This window comes from Leguminivora glycinivorella, unplaced genomic scaffold (genome assembly GCF_023078275.1).
Source record: "Leguminivora glycinivorella isolate SPB_JAAS2020 unplaced genomic scaffold, LegGlyc_1.1 Scaffold8, whole genome shotgun sequence".
Taxonomy (NCBI): Eukaryota; Metazoa; Arthropoda; class Insecta; order Lepidoptera; family Tortricidae; genus Leguminivora; species Leguminivora glycinivorella.
The window spans coordinates 538423-548757 of NW_025952833.1; positions in this window are offsets into that span (position 1 = coordinate 538423).

Sequence of the window (10335 nt, forward strand, 5' to 3'; positions counted from 1 at the left end):
CCGCCTGTATCCCCATAAAGGGGTAGATAATAATCCTTTGCTTGATAGATGATTTAAGCAGCATCCTTACGACACTTTGCGTTCGTGGGTGTATAGCCCAATTCGAGAGAGGATCCCTCGTTCGCACACACGGCAGGTGTATGCTCCCCCAGATGGGCGGGGGTTAGAGGCCTGCTCGTGACGCCTCATGCGTTTATCATTCAAAGAGGAAGTACCTTTATGAACGGAGCGGAAACCTAGACATGGTACGCAAAACAAGAACGCCGGCTGAACTTTCACATGCGCTGTTTGTGGAGCATACTGGGCATCACATGGAAAGATCGCGTGACAAACGAGTCTGTTCTAGCCGAGGCACAGCTCCCTCGTATCACAGTCATACTAAAGAAGAGAAGACTGAGGTGGCTCGGGCATGTATATCGAATGGAGCGGACTCGATTAACAAGTCAAATCCTGCTGGGAGAGGTCGCAGATGCAAAGAGACTTGTTTGGCGGCCAATGTTGCGCTTCAAAGATTGCGTGAAGCGTGACATGGTCACATTTGATATTCCATCCAAAGGGGTAGATAGAACACATGAAACTACTCAACTTTCAGTGCCACTCTTGGCATGTAAAGGGTTGCCAGAGAACGAAATTGTGACATTGCAGTGACAGGATGCCGGCCTGTCGCCTGCGGCACAATTGAAATTATATCCCATCAGTCGAATTTTACGACACTCAAAGAAAGAAAGTGGAATTACCTAAGCTATATTGTCCACAACAGTAATTATATTACTCCCACTAATAACCTATAAACCTTGCCTCCAGTAAAACTTTACGAGGCCTCCCGAAATCAACTTTACGAAACAGTCATAAAGTTTTTTTGCTGTAAAACCTCTCCTGGGTGTCTAGCCAACGTTACAGGCGTTTAGACGATACGGTAGGGGTCAATTCTCCATACAAACGCTCTCGACTATTTCCTCCCTGGTTTTTGAAGATAGAGCAATGATTTTTTTAACACAGATTGTTATTATTTTTATTTGTGTCGGACCGTTTTGATTTTTTTGATATACTGCTTTTTAAAGACTCTAGAGCTGATCAAAAATTTCCAAAAACGGCCTTTTTCATTGTGGCGCAAAAGAAGGTGTGATACCTACTCAAGATTGGTAACAATTACACAAAAAAGCTAAACGGTCCGACATAGATTAGGTATTTCATTGTTATTCAGATTCTCAAATTTCGTTCCGATTGATTAAGTTTTGAAGGAGGAAACAGTCGAGAGCGGAACCTCGATTTTAAAGATTTTTTTGAAATATCTTTTGACTGAGTTGTTCTTAATGGACAATTTTTTTTCGATAAATCTAGTTAATAACACTTGTATAAATATTTAACTAAAATTCCCAAGTTGAAAGGGGGGCTCCTTTCCATTTTAGCATTTTCGCTACCGTATCCTCTTAACGTTTCGTAAACGTATCGTAGCTAGCTCTCCCTATCGCTCTTCTGTAGTGGAGTGACAGGGACAGACTGCGTCTCGCCACGTACCGTCAACGATTTTCACATCGTTTAGGCCATCGTCAGTACTTTGAGTATGTGGATTAGAACACCATTCCCTACAACTATGCCAAAATTCGCCTATACACGAATTATTTCCCGCGAGATAGGCTTCATTGAGTGTGCTAGATAGGCCCCGTAGCCGAATGGTTTTTCTGCGACGCAACGCAGTGATATGTAGTCTAGACCTGTCGCGCCAATTACGCAAGAGCTATAGAAATAAATTAACTACGAAAGAGATAGTATCGTGAGCGTTTCTTGAGCTTTTGTGCATTCGGCTACGCCATAAATTAAATATAACAAGATCATACCATCCCATACATTAAAATGCGACCGCCTACGAACGCGCTTACACTCCACCACATATAGATGGCGCCACAAAAAATGCCTTGTTGCCACTGATTATTTGTAGATTGGCATTAAGTGTCAATTTCGAGCCGTAAATCTATGTCAAAAGTGACACTTAACGCCATCTACAAGTATAATCGAAAGCTACAAGACATTTTTTTTGTGGCGCCATCTATGTGTGGTGGAGTGGTAAGCGCGGTCTTAAGACGGTCGCATTTTAATGTATGGGATGGTATGATCTTGTTATATTTAATTTATGGCTACGCACACGGGCTTATATTTAATTCTATCTTTGAGGTAAAATGCCTACTTTTCTTCTTTACTAAAAGTGTTAAGTTGTGTTAAGTTGTTGTGTGTTAAGTTTTCTTTATTTACTTAGGTAGAACTAACGTTTAAATGTTGATTTTAAATCATATATGTTAATAAAATCGATGAATTTGCTTTAGTTTCGTGATTTAAAGAAATCTTGGTGTGGTGAAAAATTGTATGTTTCACTCGGTGGCAATTTTTTTTACCCTACGCGCCTCGCAACGCTCGAGAACCCTAATTTTTGTGTAATTTTTGGGTAAAGCACTGTAGACTAAAACATTTCTTATGTCATCGTTAACATTTTATCTCCATTACAATTCTTGTAAAGTAATTTATAATTAAGAAATTAATTTACGAGTTTCAAAGTTGAAAGAATTTCTGTAAAGTCAGACAAATATTCTGTTTACCAGTGTACTTTACAACTTTCTAAGAAATTTATTTCGCTTTTAAGTTTTCTTAATTAGAGAATATTTGTGAGTCAACATTCATATTTTATTACTGAGCATTTCTTTTTTTTTTGCCAATAAAAAAATTTTGATTGTTTTAGGGAATTTTAGGTCAATTGTACTCAGAATCACGAGTACTTTCAATCTCACTGGGAGACAAAAAGTGTCCCAGGATTTCCATACATTTTTGTTACTTTCCTCTTTTGTTACCCCATACAACATGTATGGAAAATGGTAAAAAAATAAGAAAAAATCGTATGGGACAATTTGTGAGTAGAAATAGCAATTTGTGAGTAGAAATAGCAATTTTTTTTTTCAAAAATATCACACTTCATAAAAGTGGCAAAAAAAAAGAAATGCTCTACTAGGAAAATATTTAAGTCCAAACATTTTTTGATGATCAGTGATCGGGGGGACGCAGCGACATTTGAAAGGGGGCGTGAAAAATTATAGATGTATCACACTTCCTACTATTGTTAAGGTATAAATATTTTTATATTAAAGGAAAAAATTGAAAAATTTACGCATCCGGCGGGACTTGAACCCGCATCCTTTTTGCAATACGTGCAATGCTCTTAACCAATTGAGCTACGGAAGCCACGCCGGACTTCGCAAATCTTTCCATGCCTTTGATCGTTAGCAGACGTTTCTGCTTAATAAAAATTAGTTTAAGGTATAAATATAATCATTGGTAAATGTTTCTATAAGTAAGACGTAAGTATTTAGATTTGCTGTGTCCTTACATTTTATTGATCAAATCATTTTATTGATCAAAAGGTACATCAGGTACATGGTACATGGTACAATGGCGCCCTGGAGACTGCGTTAGTTTACACTGTGTTGCAGTCCCAGTGGATGCCCGAATTACATGCTCGATTAGATAGGTATTGAAAAGAACAATTAGACTTCATTTGTAACAAAGAAACGGAAATTAACATATATTACTAGGTTGGTACAACAGCATTACGTAAAAGGTTACTTCGAAACTTGCATGCATAATTGTGTGAGTGTGTGTGTGTGTGTGTATGTGTGTGTGTGTGTGTGTGTGTGTGTGTGTGTGTATGTGTGTGTGTGTGTGTGTGTGTGTGTGTGTGTGTTTGTGTATGTATGTGTGTTGTGAGTACGTTTTTGCTTAATATCTAGTAGTTGTGTGTCTACAGGGTGTAAACCTAATACGGGCGAACCTCTTAACGGTGGTGAGTATAGGACATAAAAAATGGAATTAGATATCTTTTACTTAAAATTGAAATATTTTTTTTATCCATACAAATTAATTCGGCCCGCAACGTAATGCAAATACACTCGCGTTTAACGCTCGTTGACAGTTGTCATTGATTGTCATCGCAACCACGTTTACAGTACATTGCTGCTGGGAAATTTTTCAAAAATTCATTATGGGGTGAAAATTAAGAGTAACTCAAAAACACCTCTTAATTAATGATAACACTATTGAATTATATGCCTGGTTTCATTTATCGCCCTTATTAGGTTTACGCGCTGTATAATCGTACTAATCCTAACACCCGAATAAACCTTCACTCAATAGTTTTTCAGTCTCATCGTAGTTCATATACATCATTATTTAAGCCGTGGCTCTCGGCCTACAAAAGAAATTCGTGGAGCCGTACCTAACGACGTGTTCCGATACTAAGTAGAGTGCGTTCATCCAGTGCACATTAACAGCATTCAACCTTACGGCCCTCACAATAAGGTACAAAATACAATGAGTGTTACGTTGTTTAAACACGTCGGAGTAATATGAACTGTGATATGTTGATAGTAAAGTTGAAGTTTCTTTGGAAGATATTAATGCTAAATTATTTTGTAAGAGTATTGTATGCTTGGTGAGAATAAGGTTGGTTTTTCATTGCAAAGTATTGGCTACAATTTCGTCACTACTTTTAAAAAAACTCGTATCTCACGCTGTTCCTCAAAGTTAAAACGCAGTAAGTGTATATGCACTCCATACATACTTACTACAATTTTCTATTCATTGACAGACGAAGATACAAGTTTTTTTAAAAGTAGTGATGATTTTGTTTTAAAGTATGAGTATTGGCAGAATGTGATGATCCCAAAATTACAGCGGTATTGAACGTCTTACGTGAAATTGAAAGTCTAAGGAGAAACTTCGCCTCCTTATGTGTGTTCTATCGCCTGTACAATGGGTTGTGTTCTGAGGAACTGTTTGACATGATGCCAACGTCCATTTTTCATTATCGCACCGCTCGCCATCGACAGGGCACTCATCCACACACCTTGCAACCTAAATGGTCGCGTACCGTGCGGTTTCAGAGGAATTTCCTCCCGCGGACGCTCCGGCTGTGGAATGAGCTCCCTGCCGAGGTATTCCCGATGAACTACAGTATGGCATTCTTCAAAAAAGGACTGTACAAGTTTCTAATGGGTCGGCAACGCGCATGTGACACCCCTTGAGTTGCAGGCGTCCATAGGTTACGGTGACCGCTTTCCACCAGGCGGGCCGTATACCTGTTTGCCACCGACGTGGTATTAAAAAAAATGTGATAATTGATTGTTCTTGGGTGTTACCAAGAGTGTCTCTGAGAATCTACGGGCATTAAAACATCATCGTCATCATCATTTCAGCCATTAATCGCCCACTGCTGAGCATAGGCCTCCCTTCGTGAACGCCACTTATCCCGGTCCTGGGCTAAATCTCATCCAGAAGTGTCCCGCAGTTTTTCGAATGTCGTCCACCCAACGAGCCAACGGATGCTAGGCGCTTCTTACATCCGATAGCGGCCACCATTCGGTCAACATTTTGGTCCACCTGCCATCACTCTGCCTGGCAACATGCCCCGCCCAATTCCATTTGAGTTTGGAAATGACGTCACCCACGTCCCGCACCTTGGTGCGGCGTCGGATCTCGACATTCCTCACTCGATCTTGAAGCTTAATTCCGAGCATGGTGCGCTCCATCGCTCTCTGTGCTACCCGTATCTTATGCACAGCCTTTTTAGTGAGCGTCCATGTCTCGGCACCGAATATTAAGACAAGTATTAGAAACATGATAAATATAAGTATTTCTTCATTCATTCGATGATTTTTCAGTCATAAATTTACTATAGTCTTTTAAGCAATTTCCTTCATAGAATAGCGCAGCAATTAATTTAATTTCGTGCATTTTCTGGTTGATATTTGTGCACGCTATTTTCATTTCTAACCTGCAACAAAAGCGGCTTTCGAATTTTTATACAAACATATATACATACATAAATCACACTGAGAAAAATTTGCACTGTGAATTTAACAAGTTCGACTGGTTGCGGTTTATCCGTTTGAATCAGCCAAACGTATGTTTAAAACAATATGTGTCAGGTTGTTTTTATAAAATCGACTTGTTGATTCAAATATATTGCCGATTCAAATGACAAGTAGCTTGTTGTTTGAACCAAAGAGCACGTAGGCGCTATTTTAACCAAAAAACTTGTTGAACGAACATGAAAACTGGTTGTATTTTCTCTCGGTGCACGCCTGTATCCCATAAAGAGGTAGGCAGAGCACATGAACTACTAAGTTTCAGTGCCACTCTTGACAAAAAAGGGGTTGAAAGAAATCCAAATTGTGACATTTCAGTGACAGGGTGGCTAGCCGAATGGCACAATCGCTCACGAAATGCTCACGAAACGAAGCGCTAGTAGATATCTATCTCTATCGCGCTTGCGTATTGGCGCGACAGAGCCAGCGGCGTATCGCTTTCGTTTGGCGTCGGAGAAATGCCATTCGGCTACGGGGCCAGGTTGCCAGCCTCTCGCCTACGCCACAATTTATTTGAATTTTTATTATTTAATTTCAATTAAAATCCGTAATCATTTCACATCATTCATTTTAGACGACCGGTCTGGCTCAGTCGGTAGTGACCCTGCCTGCTCAGCCGCGGTCCTGGGTTCGAATCCCGGTAAGGGCATTTATTTGTGTGATGAGCACAGATATTTGTTTCTGAGTCATGGATGTTTTCTATGTATATAAGTATGTATTTATCTATTTAAGTAAGTATATCGTCGCTTAGCACTCATAGTACAAGCTTTGCTTAGTTTGGGGGCTTTGGGGCTAAGTTGATCTGTGTAAGGAGTCCCCAATATTTATTTATTTATTTTCAATTAAAAATGTTCTATTATTATAATTTCCCCGAAAGATCATCAAGTCATCATCCTCCTTGCGTTATCCCGGCATTTGCCACGGCTCATGGGAGCCTGGGGTCCGCTTTGACAACTAATCCGAAGATTTGGCGTAGGCACTAGTTTTTATGAAAGCGACTGCCATCTGACCTTCCAACCCGAAGGGTAACTAGGCCTTATTGGAAATAGTCCGGTTTCCTCACGATGTTTCCCTTCACCGAAAAGCGATTGGAAAATATCAAATGACATTTCGCACATAAGTTCAGAAAAACTCATTGGTACGAGCCGGGTTCGAACCCGCGACCTCGAAAGTCGCACGCTCTTACCGCTAGGCCACCAGCGCTTCCGAAAGATTATCAAGTATCAATAACATTTTATACCCTACCATTTACTACTATATATCATAGTGAACGAGTCAATCTACTCGCCATTAAAAATATACCGCCTTTATAAGCATATTTACATTTACGACAACTCGTAAACTGTCGACGGTATATTATTGGAATATTGCATGCATCTGGACAGGCAAATACAGAGTTAAATAATAACCTAACCTAAAATTAAAATTTTGAAAAAAACCTCCGACGTAATATACTGATTTTCATGAAACATGGCTAAGAACACTCCCGACTAACTCAGCTTTCAAACAGAAAATACTAAATCAAAAACTGTGGAATGAATTGTCGCCTGCGGTATTTACGGACCGATACGACCTTCAAATCTTCAAGAAAAGAGCGTACACCCATCTTAAAAACCGGCAACGTACCTCCAACACCTCTGGTGTTTCGGGTGTCCATGGGCGGCGGTGATCGCTTACCATCAGGCGACCTGTCTGCTCGTTTGCCTCCTATCTCATAAAAAAAATCAAAATCGGTTCATCCGTTCAGAAGCTACAATGCCACAGACAGAGACACACACACAGACAGACAGACGGACACGTCAAACTCGTCGTTTTTGTGTCGCGGGTTAAAAAGGACCATTCAAACTTTGCATAGTGACTTTTGAAAGTATAATGAACAACTTTTTTTATGGGACAAATGCTGAAATCGCGAAAATAAAATTATCTGTTCCATAGACATGAGCGGCAACATGGCAGTCGAAGTGTATGAAAGTAAACAGCCAATTTTTTTTGCGACGTAGCTGTTCATACTGAGGTCACACTTTCAATAGACTTCGTGGTAAGATACGAGCTTTCCAAAGTCACCAGTGGGCTGTGTTAAATCGGTAGCAAAAGTTGCGTAGGTGTCTACGGCGTAGCTGCGTAGCTCAGCTACGCTTACGTAGCACTCGTAGAGAAAATGATGTTGTTAGTTACAGTGTCGTAAGAATTTCACCACCCCCTTTCTTCCCGTGGGTGTCGTAGAAGACGACTGTGGGATATGGGTTAAATTGTGGCGTAGGCGAGAGGCTGGCAACCTGTCACTGCAATGTCACAGTTTCGTTTTCAACCCCTTATTTGCCCAGAGTGGCACTGAAGCTTAAGTAGTTTCATGTGTTCTGCCTACCCCTTTATGGGATACAGGCGTGATTGTATGTATGTTGTATGTATGTAATATTATAAATGGGAATGTATGTGTGTCTGTTTGTTTGTCCGTCTTTCACGGCAAAACGGAGCGACGAACTGACGTGATTTTTTAAGTGAATATAGTTGAAGGAATGGAGAGTGACATAGGCTACTTGTTGTCTCTTTTTAACCCCCCTTTTCCCTAAAATGGGGGGTGGAAGCTTGTATGGAACATTCCGCAATTTTAGAATTTAGCGCGAGCGCTGTTTTCTTTATACATTAAGGCCAAATTTATATAATTTTTTTGCTGACAGTATTTATATTTTTACAGATAAGCAAATAATATGTCGACCGGTCTGGCGCAGTCGGTAGTGACCCTGCCTGCTGCGCCGCGGTCCCGGGTTCGAATCCCGGTAAGGGCATTTATTAGTGTGATGAGCACAGATATTTGTTCCTGAGTCATGGATGTTTTCTATGTATATAAATATATATATATATTATATATATCGTTGTCTGAGTACCCACAGCACAAGCCTTCTTGAGCTTACCGTGGGCCTCAGTCAATCTGTGTAAGAATGTCCTATAATATTTATATTTATTTATTTTATATGTTCCTTCGAAAAATAGTTCCAATGGAGATTATGTGGTACCATACAATTCTATTATCGTATCATAGATACCGGTGTCCGTGAGGCAATCCCAATCTGTAGCAGCACTCAAGAATAACCTTAAAAAACTATGGCTTTCCGACACTTAATTTTTTTTTTATCGGATTGTTTTTTTTTTTCTTTTCTCTCTTTTTCTTTTTCTTTAATTTTTATCTATTTTTTTTTTTAATTGTCGTCTTGCTTTGTGGTTCGAATTAATATCCATATACTTTTTGGTCTAAGTACATAAATATATATTTTATGAGTATTTGTTTATTTATTATTATATTATTATATATGTATTTATTGGTGTATTAATGTAATTGTATATGTATATATTTGTTACCATGTGTATACAAAATTTGCATTTAATTCTTTTAGTGGTTGTACATTTTTGAATTCGTCACTCATCGTTAATTCGCTTCTACTCATTTCCTCAAAGGTTGACTGGAAGAGATCCCATTAAGGGATAAGTCCGCCTACATTGTATATTACTGACTCTGTAACTGTGTCTCTTTTGTTTCCTTTATGTACAATAAAGCTTATACATACATACATACATACATAGTTAGTAACCTAATAAAGTATATATTAACCCTTTTACAGTTAATAACTAAATTGTATAATGTTTATTATGTGACATGTTATGTTATAAATAATTATAATAAAGAATATGAATATGAATGAATATGAATATGAATATTGTCATTTAATTTATGATATTTTTTTTACTTTATTGGAAACCAAAAAAATATGTTTTTAACATGCATGATTAGATTTGAGACAAACACAAACATACTAATAAGGAAAAGATAAATTAAATCCCGTAAAATTAAATAATATAAAAAAAATTAAACGTAAAAAGTAGCTATTAAATTAAATTTGTCAAAATTTTCGTTTAATTCCACCAATTTGATACTGGAAATACAGCCTGGGGCACAATTTAATCAGCTTTAAAAATGTACCTAAATGTTATCACACTCCTGACCTAGAGTCCTGCGGCCACAGATCTCAATCACTAGATGCAGATTACAAACAACAGCGCCCTAGAAGGTCAGTTTTCCTACTATTAAGAGTCGTAGTAATTATAAGGCAGATATATATATTTATTTATGTATATATAATGTTATATGTATACGTATGTATATGTATGTGTATTTGTAAGTAGGTATCTATATTATTTTAAGTATATATATATTTTTTAATATATATAATAGTAAGCTGAATGATATATATAATCATTTATGGTTATTTAGTAGGTATTCCATTTCTTGTCATTGCGACATTTCTTACACCTATTAAGCTCTTATAGATCTCTGTTTGGCCCAAAGGTTAGCTGGTAGAGAATGCCTTCTGGCATTAAGTTCGCCTTTTGTACATTTTTTTTTACTGTGCAATAAAGTTTAAATAAATAA